Here is a 15,057-nt window from a genome sequence, read left to right as displayed (position 1 = left end):
ACATGCATTCTTCTCTGTTTCCTATCAAAAGTCCACTAAGACGATAGAATTTTGAAAGGTTTTTTTTTAAAAACCTACAAACACTAAGAGAATAGGGAAAGAAATTCAGCAAAGACATGTCTACGAAATTTTAGAAGCTGAGAAGCAGATGGACCAGAAGTAACTGGATACAAAGGACAGCGGAACAAAGCTGAGAAGGAGGAGTCAGGGAAAAGCAAGACTATCTGGACTGCAGATCCCCGAAAGGCTCAGGAATGGGAGGCACCAGGTGTCAGGGCTGGAAAAAGTACAAGTGACAAAAAGACTAAAAGAAGCACTTAGACCCACCGGCCCTTCTCTTACCTTGCCCATCAGATAATTACTCCTTACCTGCCCCAGTGGGAGGATGGGGATCTACTTGCTGGAGAGGTAAACCAGTCAGCCTCCAAACTTGAAGACACCAGGTCCGACCAATGATGGCTATTAGCTTCTTCACTGAAATGAGGGATTGCGTGGAAGCTGGCATACTGCAAACCCCAGCCCCCTTCCCGTAAATGGCTCTAGAATGCCAGCTCCAGGCTTATGTGCCTCACGTGAGGCTTCCTCTAGAGAAAGTGACCAGCTCAAGAGAAAAAGCCTACAGATACTGACTAGAGGAGACCTCCACCAAAGCAGCCTGGTCTCTTTTGATCACCACTGCACAGTGAACCCCACTGGATAATAAGCCCCTGCTGTATACACGGAGCTTTGTATCCGCTTTTTAGCGCCTTAAGATGCTGATAATACCTTAGTGTCTTAATGTCTTAGTGTCATCAAAATGGACAATCGGGAATTACCAGACATTTGAAGATTCCTGTCATGTGAAAGGGGACTCCCGCTAATACAGTGGGTGTCACCTGGAGCAGAAGATTGCTGGGTTTTTGTAATAAACCTGGTTGATATTTTTGATTTTTCAGACTGCTTATATTTGTTACCTTGGGGGAAAAAGATTAAATTTAAAAATAGCTAAAAAGAAAAAGATGATATGATTTATAATCCGATGGCCCGGATTTAAATTCCATCTCTGCCACTCACTGGCTATGTGACCTTGGACCAAAAAAAAAATTAAAAAAAAAATCTCTGAGCCTCAGTTTCCCCATGTGTAAGAGGGTTAAAAAAAAACAATAAATGTAGAATATGGCTGGTACCTTGTCGGTGCCAAATAAAGGGTATTTGCTCTTTGAACAAAGATGCTTTTTCTTTCAGCAACTTCCCGCTGGCAGGAGCTCGAGTGTTACTGTGATTTTGTCAGGGTTATTGTTCCAATAAAATACACTGGCAGAAAAACGCAGTCTCTTAGAAAAGAGTATTTGCCCTTTTAATATTTTATCCCCGATGTGCTTTAGAAGACAAACACACTTCAGTGTTATAATTAAACCCTTTCCAGTGCTGCTCCTCAGTCCACGAAGGAGGCCAGACTCCCCGGATCGATCGGCCGCCGTGGCCGCCCGTGCCCGGCTGGCTCAGCGATTTCCTGTCCGTCACTTCTGTGCACAAATGAAATCACTTCGAATGACCTAATGTGCACTTCTGCCACTCAGGAAACTGAATAAAAAGGCGAAAACCCAGCAGCATGAGAGGCCCAGGGGAGCGGGTTCTCCCCGGGGCCGCATTTATTGGGAAAATATGAGCTCAGAAGGGCAACTTCCACCCAGGGAAGGTGTGGCGCTGTTGGGGACGTCCCTGCGTGTCCTGGGGGATGCTCCTCTGCTCGTCGTAAAGTTATGAGGGGTGGGGCCACTGCAAGCAGTAGCCTTAATCTGGGGGCTGGAATGGGCTTCAGAGGGGTCTGCAAACTCCCCGATATTGTCTGCAAGCTTTGGCGTGAGTTATCTGTGGAGTGTTACGTGGCTTCTTCGGATTTTGAGAAGAATCTGTGCCCCTCAAAATGTGGCATTGCCTTGGAGAGTGGCAGCTTCTTCTCTGGGCTACCCCGAATGTCACCAGAGTGAATAAGTTATTTGCGAGCTCCTATGCGTCAGTGGTAGAGTGGCCGTGGATCGTGGGAGATGCACTGACTCCTGGAAGCCCAACGTGGAAGGTCACCCCAGCCCCCTTTCTGCTTCCCTGGGCTCCCTGCCCTGGCCCAGCCCTGGACCCTGCCTGACCACGGGGGAGGCCTGCCAGCAGCCCAGCCCATCACCAGGGGTAGCCTGGGCCCCCCACAACCAGCGTGGCCCCCTGCCTCTCTCAGGGAAGTGGGAGAGGGGAAGTCACACCCTGGGCTTAGTCACCGCTCGGTCACTTCACAGTGCCCATGGACTTCTTACAGCGCCTGTGCCACACATAGTATAGTCCCCACTCTCTGCAGGATGAACTAAGCCTCAGAAAAGGTCACTTGCCCAGGGTCACACAGCTGCTCAGCTGTTGGGCCAGGTGCAAACTCCGAGCCGATCCCAAAGCCGTGGCTTTTCCTGCCCCAGGACGCACAAGGCGTCCTTGCCGGCTGCACAAAACCATTGTGCTGTCTCTGCGGTTTCTCCTCGGCAGCATTTCCCCACGCCTCAAGCATTTGCTGTCTGGGGCCCCCTCCCATCCGACGCTGACTTGAGAAAAACCTACCTGCCCCCCTAACGCAGTCCTAGCTTCCTGGGTGCTGTGAAGCCCTCCCGGCCCTGCCCCCCACCCCAGCTCCCCCCAACCCTCCCCCGATGACGTAAGACAGTCCCCCCTTTCTTCTTGGCTCCCTTGGCACCAAACCCCTTATTTTCTACTTGATTTTTATAAATCTCGGGTTTGATCTTTATCTCAGGTAGAAGTCTGAGTTTATTAAAAAGTACTCATCAACCTAATTAAGTGATGAGCTCATCATCCATTCTGAGATGGAGGACAGGTGAGTAAACAGGCAGGTGGGGTGGGCAGCTGAACATCCCTGAGATCTGCCTCTGGTGGTGATTTGTTTTAGGAACTGCATCTTTAATTAACTGTGAATGGCATCTGATTTATTGTGTGTGCCAAATATGCTGTAACCAGAGTGTCACCGTGCTTGAAGAGCCCTAACATTCCTGTGCACTGAATCAGCAATAAGTCCGTGTCGCTGGGCAGATACAATAGACACTGCCTTCTTACCCTGCAATGTCTTCCACTTTGTTTAGAGGCTTTTTATGGCAGCAGCATCCTTTCTAAGTGTGCCCTGGGAATCTCAGGACGGATGCTGCTACATCTAACATATGCGCAAATCCAATACATTTGTAGATCTAATATATATGTATATCTATCTATCTATCATCTATCTATCGTTTATCATCTATCTATCTATCTATCTAGATATCTTTATCATCTATCTATATCTATCATCATCTGTCATCTATTGGTATCTCTTATTGGTTCTGTTTCTCTGGAGAACCCTGACTAATGCAGCTAATATTTCTATATTGTAACTAAGACGCACACACATCGGAGACCACGAGAGTACTATTTGTGTTCTCCTCTTCCTCCTAGGAACACAGCTAGAGTACATTTCCCGCCCTGCCTTGCAGGTAGATCTAGTCACATGACTAAGTCTAGCCAATGGAGCATGAGCAGAAGGGCCGTGTACTTCTAGGCCCGGCTCTGAAAACCTCCCATACCTGCCGCTCCAAGTTCTTTTCTCCTTCCAGCTGGTTGGGATAGAGGTAGCCACATGACGAAGATGACGGAGCCCTTTTTCAGTCTGAGCTCTGCATGGCAGCTTGGAGGGACAGCACCCCAAGACCTGTTCTCTTGCTCAGGATTGTTATGGGAACAATGCTGCCCTGCAACTTACTTACAATATGTTTTTTTGTTTGTTTGTTTTATGCCTATGGCACCTGGGCTTCCTAAGTGGTCTCCCATCCAAGTACTAACCAGGCCCGACCCTGCTTAGCTTCCAAGATCAGACGGGATTAGGTTTGTTCAGGGTACATGGCCGTAGATATATACTGTATTTTTTATGACATACTTTTCTCCCCACAATTTAACTTTTCTGAAATTGGGAGACATCTCATGTTTGAGAGGTACAAGTCTCTAAAAGAGTCCATTAAATGAATGGAGTATCTCAGAATCAAGATCAATACCACAAATTGTTATTAAAAATCAGCATCACCAATCTAACTTTCTAGGGCTTTAAAGAATCATACGAATGTACTGTTGCTGTTAAAAGTCAAAAGAGCGCCACAGGATTTTAAAGGAAAAGTCTCAGCGTAGCAGAAACGTGCAGCCAAGACAGCTTTTCACTTGAAGCTGCAGCCGACGGGTAGAATACCTACAGACGGCAGGCTGGGCTGAGGAAAGCCGAGCTCCCCGGTGCGGATAAGGACAGCGGGCATCAGTGTGAGGGGTCCAGTCATACCCAGGCCTCATCTCAGAGACTGCTCAGGATATAGTTAACCACCTCAATGAGGATGTTGTAAAGTATATTTTATCAGGAGGATTATTGAAACAAAATGGACTTAAAAAAATATCGGAAAGCATTTCTTAGAAGGATTTAAGTGGCAAGGCACGAGACAGAGATACAGCCACCATTCGGTGTGCCATTTTCTGAAAGATTGAGAATCCCTACGTTTAAGACCATAGTACATTCATATTTAGAAAAAGCTACCAAATTCTTTACCTTCTTGTCTTTCCATTATAAAAATTATAAAAGACATTTAGGTATCATATGAGAAGTGGAATGTTGAGCCTGGATTTGGGGTCAGAAGACATCTCTCTCCTGAAAGGCTTTGGAAATACTATGCATTTAAGATAGACTTTTTTACTGCAGGACTAGGTCTTCATAAAACATTAAATATGAAAAAATAATCAAAATGCACTGAGTTAAATTTTGACATATTAAAATTAATTTACCTTATAAAATGCACTTGTTTTTTCTCTGAGGCATTGAGGCCCTTTGTGGTCACTACACAACTCTGTTTTGCCTCTTTCGATGGTTTCTGAGATTCCTGGAATCTGTAAATTATTCTCTCTGAAATATGTTCTTTTGGGGAGAGCAGAACATTTTCTCATGGAAAGTACCGGTAGTTTAAAAGTGCCTTTTTTGGGTACAGAATAAAATATTCATCAAATCTTTCCTCCAGATATTCTAATATCTATTTACAAAAACTTGCCATCAAAAAAGTCTTACGGTGACCAAAAAAAAGTTCTCAAATGATGGCAAAAATAACTGATTTACATATGATTTTTATATTTCTAGTCCAGTTTTTCAACATTTCACAAATCTTTACGTTTGGATAGAAAATAGCCTATGGAGTTTTCTTCCTTCTCAATTACTGGTTATGCCGTGAACATACACTATTCAAGAACTGATGAGTCTTGGGCTGGAATTCACTGTAGAAAATAGCTTAGGATGTAGCTTGCAAGGTTTGGTGGAGTTCCAAAAGCTCTCCATCCACTGCCATTTCTGACACGTGAAGGAAAACGTAGGCTCTTTAGAAGAAGATGAGATTCGTAAAGCCGGCTGAGCCAATATCTTCAAAATAAGAGCTCCTGTCAACAACTCACTATTAATAGACAATATTTATACCCTCGAATTGTGTGGTTTCTCTGCTGGTGAGTAATGAAAACCATTGGGTTTTTCTGTCCCAGTAATAACTAGTCTTGTTCAAAGAAACTAGATTTATTTAAAGATTTGAGATGGTTAGGAGTTTTTCTCTGGTTGGGAAAAAAGTAAAGTCAGCATTGAAAGACTCTTACTTCTTTCCTTACTATAAAAAGGTGAAAATTGCTTATCCTCTTGAAGTTCTCTGGGGAGCTTATATTCGTTGGAGACTCGATAAGAAACTGTCATCATTTCAGCAATGTCTAACTTGATTTTCAATTTCTTATTTTGTTCATTAAACAAAGTTATTTATAGTGTCTACTTTGTGGTAAGTGTTGTTAAAGCACTTTACATGTATTATCTCTATTAACCCTCATGATTCTCCTGATAATTTCTTCTTTTTCTCCAAATTTAAGGTAATAACAGTGAGCAATTGGGGTGAGTAGGACTAAAATTTCCATCTAAATCTTTTTGTCCTTAAGAAGTTTTCCAAGCAGATAGAAATGAAGAAAAATCGAGAGTTAACCTTTAAAATATGATTTGGGGATAAATATCAACAGAGAAATGACAAAGGAAAAGTGTCCCCAAAAGTAAATATTTAACTCTGATCCAGCCTGCAGTTTGGGAAATTTGTATAAAAACAGGCTAACTTCCAGCCATATACCCTACAACTTGTATTTATTATATCAAAAAATCAGAAACTTTTATCACCAACCATACAATGCAAATCTACAGATCATATATTAGAGTTAATAGAGTGTAGTTAATAAGTTTTCACAATGCTTGCTTTTTTTAAGCATTTAAAGAAAATATCACCATGTAATAGAATGCTATCCTACGTGATAGAAGACCAATGTCCTAATTTGATCTTTCAGTCCTTTTACGTGTCTTAAGTGGTATCATTTTTGATGCCTTCCTTGAAGAAAGTTGAGGACTGGCCAGATGAATTCCGGAAGTCCCTCCAGTGAGATCCAGGATCTTATTACCCATTTTATGCATCATCTCGCTCTCACCTAACACAGCGGTCCCCAAATTGAGATTCACGAAATGCTAGATTTACACAAAAATAAAGCCTTCTAAGATGCAACATGTTTCAGAAACGTTTCCTATTACGTGGCTTTCCTGGAGATGCACAACGTGCCCTTAGTCCTGCCCACACTCTAAAAAGCCCTTCTAAATTGGATTTGTTTAGCCTAGCCTTAGTATTCCGAGAACATGGCTAGAACCACTGGTTTATCTAGCGAACTCCGGACAATCTGTTCCCATGTATGAAGATGAGAGAGTTGTAGAGAATGGAGTTAGAACCTGCAATTGGAGTAGAATTAATCATACGTTTTAGTTCATAACCTGTGATTTCGTGACTTACAATTATACACATATACACACACGTGTGTGTGTGCATGTATATTTGGTCTTTGTTCCCTTTCCTGACACAGCGCTCCGAAAACCCTTGGAATTTCCTAAGCGATAAGAAAGGTTAAGAAGACAAGGATATTCACTCTTGCCACTCCTATTCAACATGGAACTGGAAGTCCCAGCCAGAACAATTAGTCGAGAAAAAGAAATAAAAGGCATCCAACTTGGAAAGGAGGAAGTAAAGCTGTCACTTTTTAGAGGTGGTATGATGTTACATGCAGAAAACCCTAAAGACTCCACCAAAAAGCTGTTAGAACTAACAAATTCAGTAAAGTTGCAGGATGCGAAATCGATATACAAAAATCTGTTTCATTTATATACATTAATAACAAAACTATCAGAAAGAGAAATTAAGAAAACAATCCCATTTGTAATTGCATCAAAAAAATATAATACCAAGGAACAAATTTATCCAAGGAGGTGAGAGATCTGTACACTGAAAACTATGACATTGGGAAAATAAATTGAAGAAGGCACAAATAAATGGAAAGATAGGGAGAATTAATATTGTTAAAATGTCCATGCTACCCAAAGCAATCTACAGATTTAACTCAATCCCTATCAAAATTCCAATGGCATTTTTCACAGAAGTAGAACAAACAATCCCAAAACTTATGCGGAACCACAAAAGACCCTGAATAGCTACAGCAATCTTGAGAAAGAAAACCAAGCTGAAGTCATTGAAGACACACTTTCTGATTTCAAACTATATTATGAAGCTATAGTCACCAAAGCAGTATGGCATAAAATCAAGCACATAGAGCCCAGTAATAAACCCAGGCATATATAGTCAGCTAAATTATGACAAAGAAACCAAGAATATACAATGGAGGAAGGACATCTTTTCAACAAATGGGTGAAAAATAAATCTTGACTCTTACAACACACTGTATAAAAAAATTAACTTGAAATAGATCATAGGCCTAAATGTAAAACTTTAAACAGTGAAATGTCTAAAGATAACCATAGGAGAAAAATCTTCTCAACCTTGGGGTAGGCAGATTTCTTAAATAGGACATAAAAAACACTTACAATCAAAGAAAAACATTAATAAGTTGGACTTTATCAAACTTTAAACTCTGCTCCTTGAAAAACTCCACTAAGAAAATAAAAAGATGAACATGTAGACTCCCATCCAGCGGAAGAAGATTCTATATGGCAGTTTCCTGGTTTGTTTTTCCCTGACTATATTTAATTTGAATTTTACTGAAGATTGGCCTCTATCTCTCCACGAAGGTATAGTAGCATTTGATAGCATGAATCTGATCTCTGCCTACTCCCCAAGCTAAATTTTACAGCTGAACCGTGAGGCCAAGAGAGGATGACCACTGAGCTCACTTGGCTGGTCTCACAAATCGCAGACATGGAGCCCTTGACTTAAGTATGAGTCTGTGGTTATGTGTGTGTTCAGTTTTGTGGGTTTTTTCGTGCTTATTTTATAAAAGCAATGTGTGTTCATTACTTAACAATCAGAAAAGGCAATTTCATTGTCCAGAGCTTATTGGTTGCAAGTGACAGAAACTCAGTTCAAACAGCTTATTCAACAGATGTCTGGGCCACCTGACCAGCTCATTTTGCAGCATGATGGCTTTGAGAACAGCTAGATCCAAAGCTCAAAGGACATGTCCAGGTTCCATTACTCCCATTATCAGCTCTACATCCCTCACTTTGTGAGCGAGCTACATTTTAACCTACTGCCCACTGCTTTCGGCAGGCAACCGGGGAGGACAGCCACCCAGAAGTCACATCTTTCCATTTCGCAACTCAAGAGTGACAAGGCAAGTACCTTTCCCAAAGTCCGCATATCAGGCCAAGAAAAATTAATGATGGCTCTTCCTGAACGAGCGCCTTGTTTCTTCTCCGCTGTCAGGACATGAAAAAATCCCAGTTACCAATGTGATCCTCATGTTAATCGAATAGAACGCGTATGCACTGCCCTGTCCCCACCTGCACTAGTCTTCGTAGATCTTCAAATCGCCTTTCATCATTCCTTCTACGAGCAGCATGCACTGCGCCAAGGACACAAGATTAGGCGCCGCCCCTGGCATACACTACTGAAGGAGAGGACTCTTCTACAGTTAAAGGGACTTCGGCCATCAGGGGCACTTCCATGGGGCCAGCAGGAGCACCAATGGGGAGATGGGTCCTAGAAAAAAAAAATGTTCGCTTGCACAAATTTAAGAACTTCAAAATACATTTGCTTTCCTCTCGGCTCACTATTATCGAGGTGCCCCCAGATTGCATGGAGCCCGGATTAATGGCAGTCTCTACCTCCACGCAGTTGTGTGAAGTTGGATATTTAGTTACTTACTTTAAAGTATTATTACTCTGGTTCCCAAAGTTACACTCGATATCATTTGAAAAACCAAGTACAGGGAAAGTCGCCTGTTAACCAGCGTGGACATACGGAAAGGAACGGCTGTCCGATCAAATGGAACGGGAGCTGGGAACACACCAACCATCCCGAATAATTTCTAGTGCATGTTTATAAACGCGTCTTTTCTGTAATTAAATTTCATTCAGAAAGAGTAATAAAGTCCTCTCGTTCTTCATTAGTAAATATTTTTAAACTCCATGGGCACTAAAATATCAAAAAGCTGTATTTGAAATACAGCTCTGAGCTGTACTATATTCATCCCAGCGTGCCATATGATTTTACATTCATGTCTTTTGTCATGTGGATCACATCGTATGGATAACAATGAAGATGAAATCTTCATGCCAGCTACTCTATGTATGTAACTCGACCTTTCCCCGTCTTTTAAATTAAGCATGAAAACCTTAAAACTAGTCTGGGGCCAACATTTTCTGCATTTTCCAAAAGAGATATGCTCTTCAACGTAGGCACACAGAAGATACAAACATGCGAATATAAACATAAATCTATGCACATTTATACACAATTTATATAAAGAAAGATTGAGTCTTCCCCCGCCCTTTGGCAAAAAGAATACTCATTGCAGAATTCCTTAAGATAACATTAAAGATTGCATTAATTTTATACTAAAAATTAAATTGAAAATAACAAAAATTCAATTTACATGTAATGTCTGAGGAATACATGTGTATGTAAAGACAGACTCACTAGTAAATATTTGACAATTACTTATATGTATATAACACATATGTACATATTTCTGGGGATGGTCCGCTCGGAGGGCCACCTGAGCCCCCGTCTCTTCTCCGGTTCTGCACTGAGTCCATACATTCGTTGGACACTCGTCAGGTCTTGGCAGTGGTAGGAGAAAACGTAGCGCAGCGGATTGGAAATTTACGAACCTTCTGGAAAAGCTATTTGCTAAGCTTGTGTCAAATCTGCCTGAGTTGGCTGCGGCAGCTGCAAAATCAAGACTCCCAGGGCACAGATGGTGCTCCTGTCACATGGCCAGGGGTTGGCTGGAACCCTCACTGACACACAGCCCTTCCGCCGATGAAGCCGGGCCCTGCTTGTAGCCACCAGAACTGCCAGGCGGGGCCGCCACCTGGACACAGGCATGGAGGCAGAGAGGGGGCGGGGCATGCTGTCCGCCTTGCCGGCTGCGCCCTACTCGAGGCCCTGGGAAGGCCATGCTCCCCCAGCAGCGCCTGGAACACGGAGAGAACTTCCAGGTTCTACCGCAACCAGACACCTCCCTCCAGCAGCGCAAACCCTTCCCATCGCACTCAGAAGGCGCGAACCGTCTCGCCTGGCGTCTCTGGGCCCGCTGCCTCCGTGACCTGCGCAGAACTTCACCCTCCAACAAGCCTTTCTTTCCAGCAACCCCCTCACCACACACACACACACACACACACACACACACACACACACACACACACGCAGCTCAGGCGGTACTGCCAGGCTCTTGGTTTGCTCACCCAGGCATTGATTCCCGTATTCATGCCATGAATATTTATAGAGCACTTACTACATGCTGGGTGTAAGAAAGACCCCCATTGGCAAACAAGATAAACAGGGTCCTGCCTCTAAGACTTTCTACTCAGGTCAGTAAGCGGGCACGGGAATGGTACGATGTCGGGGTGTCACCGGGGCGCACCGGAAGGTTCCCAGGCAGACTCGTGAGTCAGAGAGTCTCCACGGAAGAACTACGTCTAACCTGAAACCTAAAGGGTGAGCAGGCCTCAGGCAAGGTCCCCGTGGGTAGTGCCGCTGGCGCGGTCGGGAGCGTCCCACGCAGCGGCTGGACGGACTCCAGGAGCAGATCGAGACAGTGGGAACGCGCCCGCAGAGGAGGCGGGAAGATAATCGTGTGTGCCTTTTTTGACTGTGCCTCGTGTGTGCTTTTAAGCTTCTGTCTGGGTTCTATGTCATATTTCATCGTTTTATCCTCTGTGAAATACCCGATTCTTCACACAGAGCTTGGTGAGCGCAGGTGTCGTGGTGCTCCTTAAAGTGTTGTCAAATAGATCACGACTGCTCGCGAATCTGTTAGGGCAGAGAGATCTCTCTGTAGCCCCCACACGCTGTCTGCTAGGCTTCCTGTCCTTAAAAGACTCGGCCTGGGCATCAGGGACAGCTTAGTGCTTAGAGAATAATGCCAAACGGTGACCAAACCCGTTTTTTTTTCCCCCTGGGAAGACTACACCTGGTGAAATAAACGACATTCCATGTCCCTGACGCTTCCGAGAGGTAACACTAATTTCTTTCCCAGAGCACTGCATGAGGGAGGGCTCTGAAGGCAGCAGATCTGCAGACATTCCACAGTTCCTCGATGGACGTGTCCCAGGCCTCGGGGCGGGACGCGGCTCCTGCGACCACCTGGTCCTTCCCTCTGGGCTTCTGACACACGACCCTCTGGGGCTTCCCTTCTTGCTTTTCCTTCTCAGTCTTCTTTGTGGGCGTAACCGTCTTCCACGCCGTCTGAAGACCTGGGGTGCTCCGGGCCGACTCCCAGGCGACGATCTGTTCCTTTAAAATCTCTCCCACGCCATGATCACGGCTCGACCGATGGCCGCCGACCCTCTGACTCCGGCTGAAACGGGCTCTTGCGCCGGTCGCTGTCTGGCTGCTTAGCATCCACACCCGTTTCTCATTCATGGCAGACGCCCCTCCTCCTACGCCTCGGTGGGAAACAGGGCTGCACCAGCCGGAGAAGTGGCGATGGCGACGGCATCGATTTCCCCAGCTCTCTGAGCAGCTAGGGCACAGATGAGCGACCCGGGCTCAGCCAACCAGGGGTTCATTTAAGGACACAGTCGAAGTCTCTCCAGGTGACGGAGATGAGGATGCCAGCTGTGGCTGCAGCCTCCTAGGACCGGGACTGAGATATCCGTGATGCAAGATGCAACGTGCCTCCCCCGACCGCTGGCGGGCTCCTGGCCCGACTCCTGGACAGAGAGCCGCCCGTTGCCTCTTTCTGCACACTTCATGAGCCCGGCTCTGCGGGCCTGCACGTGATCCTGCTTCGACCAAAAAACATTTCTCAATAGATTGAATGCAGAAGCAGATATCCAATAGTCTTCTATCAAGCTAGACGTCAAAGAGATGTACAAAAATGTGAGACACGGCTGCCCTTCTCAATAACTTTTTGTTTAGAAGCTATGAGATTTTTAACAAAAGGGTTATTTCTGTTAATATGTCATGGATTTACTATTGTTACTTTTAATTAATAAGTGAATAATTCTTAAATCTCTGTTTTAATTTCCGGTGCAGTAAATATCTCTAGAGTTGACCAGTTTAGCAAATAAAAATAAAAATAGTGCATAGGACATACTTATGTTAAAAATTATTTATTCGAAATTTAAATCTAACTAGGTGTTAAATCTAACTAGGTGCAACCCTAGTATAGATATAATTCACAAACAAAAGCTCTCCAGAATTAGTAATACTTTTATTTAAGACTACAAAGGGGTCTGGAGACCAAAAGCTGTGAGGGCTGCTGCCTTACACGCTGTCCAAGCCCCCTACCCGCTGTCTGCAGGGTTGGTGAGCATCCTTCGCTGTGCACTGTTGGTGGTCTGCTGGATCAGTGGAGGGCCAGCTCTGCATTTGCACTCCCTGGCCCCCTGCCAGCCAGAACAAGAGCTTTCCACCTCCGACAAAGACCCTCGGTCCCTCCACTGCTTTCTGTCCTCGCAAAGTTGACTTTTCAGCTGCTCATCCTTCCTCCAACCCTGGTTGTAACTAGTCTTTGAGAGCAGAAAACCTCACTCCGCCAGCACTTATCAGATATCTTAGTCTGGCCCTTAACCCTGCCGTATCTTTGAGTCTTTGCTTCTACTTGAGATGGGCCCAAGGAAGAGAAACCTCTCTCTGGGGGACCCAAAGTAGAGGGGTGAGGAAACACACAGAAAACTATTTTGCACGGTTCTTAGCTGGACTTGCAATGGACTCTCCTCTGAGCCCATGTTCCACACACGGCTCCTTCCATTCCCTCTCTCGACGCTCGACTATCTCCTGCTTCTAACTTCGGCCCCATAGAGCTTAAACGACACTTTCTCGGAGGTTTTCTTTTCCGTCCCGATCTAAACTAGGTCACCTCCCCACATAGCAAGCACGCTGTTTTTGCCTGTCATCGCCTTTATCATAATTTTAATTTTATACTTATCTGTTTGTCTATTTATCACTTGTCCCTCTCAGTAGATGGTGGCTCCCAGAAGGGCAGGAGTCACGACTGTTCCGCTCATTATTGTCACCCCAACAATCCAGTGCCCCGTATTATTGTATTAAATCAGTTAATGAGGGTGGAATGGGAGCTTAGTCGAAACTTTGTTTTTTCTTATGTACTTATGTAATTATGCAAATCTATAAATTCCTTCCTAATCACCGCTTGAGCGGCATCCCGCAAATTTTGATATGCGCTTTCATCATCATTTCAATTTCAGTATTCGCTCTCGATTTCTTCAGTGATACATAGCTTTTTTAGAGGTATGCGATTTAACTTCAAATATCTTACATATTCCTAGATACTGTATTATTGTTGATTTCTAATATAATTACATGGTGGTCAGAGAACATACGCTATATGATTTCAGTAGTTTGACGTTTATCGAGACTTGTCGTACGGCCTAGCAGGTGGTCTATTTTTGGTGACCATACCATGCACATTTAAAAATAATGTGTGCATTCTGCAATTGTAAGGTATGGTATTCTACAATATCAGGTCAGGATGGTTGATAGTGTTATTCCGATGATTTATATCTTCACTGATTTTTTTCGTCTAGTAGTTCTGTCAATTGTTGAGAGAGGGGTTTATGATTCATGTATTTCGAAGCTCTGTTATCAGACATAAATACGTGTGATTGTTATATCTTCCCAGTGAGATGATCTTCTTATCATTATGAATGTTCCTCCTTTATCTCTCGTGATATTTTTTTTTTGTCTTGAAGGCTGTTTTATCTGATACTTTTCTTTCTCTAAGAGTGAAATAGCACCATTTAAACTCCAACATTTTTACATCTCTTCCTCTCTTATTCTCTCATCTCAGTGCTAAGTCCAAACAAATTAGAAAAGTGGCGTGAACTAAAAGGACTATTTCTTCTAACGCAGCAATCACTCACCCACGAGATGAATTGTGCGGCCCCTCCCTGCTCCCCACACTGTGCTCTGAAAGTTTCTCCCCCGAATCATGAAAAGCAGCTTTATCCATCTCTACATTTTCCTGCCTTTGACTTTATTAAACTTGGGGCTTTCAATAACACACGAAAAGAAAAATCGCTTCATGACTAATCAAGCAGGGTTGGCAGACAAACTTTTGTGACCAGAGCATCTAACTATGAACACAACTGATGTAACTTTAAAAGGCATTTCCGTCTAGAACTGATTCGGGGGTGAATTTCACGGCACTCCGAGGAAATCGAGTGCGGGGTCAACTGTGATTCTGCTTTGTTTGAACTTTTCAGCATATCTCTGTTCGCGTCATGAGATCTTCAGACTGTAAGGGAGTTCACAGGGGTTCCCCTAAACGTCCATATCAATAAAAAGTTTGAGGATTTTGTTTTTTCAGTAAATCACTATGGACCAATTGCTGAAGGAACCTATTGCTAGTGTTGAATTGCTTTGGTCTTCTCGGATGTCCCCAGTGCCCGGGCTGGCTGTCTACGACCACTAAAAATAAATTGAAACCAATTTCCACAAGGCATAGGCCTTAAACATCATATCCTATGATTGCAGGCACCTCCATGAAAGCTTA

General features: G+C 44.0%; 1 pseudogene; it reads right to left on the bottom strand.

The window, feature by feature from the left end:
* Positions 1-3,794: 3,794 nt before the first annotated feature.
* Positions 3,795-3,912, bottom strand: LOC118613035 (annotated as a pseudogene).
* Between the last annotated feature and the right edge of the window lie 11,145 nt (positions 3,913-15,057).

Source organism: Rousettus aegyptiacus, unplaced genomic scaffold, assembly GCF_014176215.1.
Source record: "Rousettus aegyptiacus isolate mRouAeg1 unplaced genomic scaffold, mRouAeg1.p scaffold_m13_p_17, whole genome shotgun sequence".
Classification (NCBI taxonomy): Eukaryota; Metazoa; Chordata; class Mammalia; order Chiroptera; family Pteropodidae; genus Rousettus; species Rousettus aegyptiacus.
This window is presented reverse-complemented; position numbering and strand designations above follow the sequence as displayed.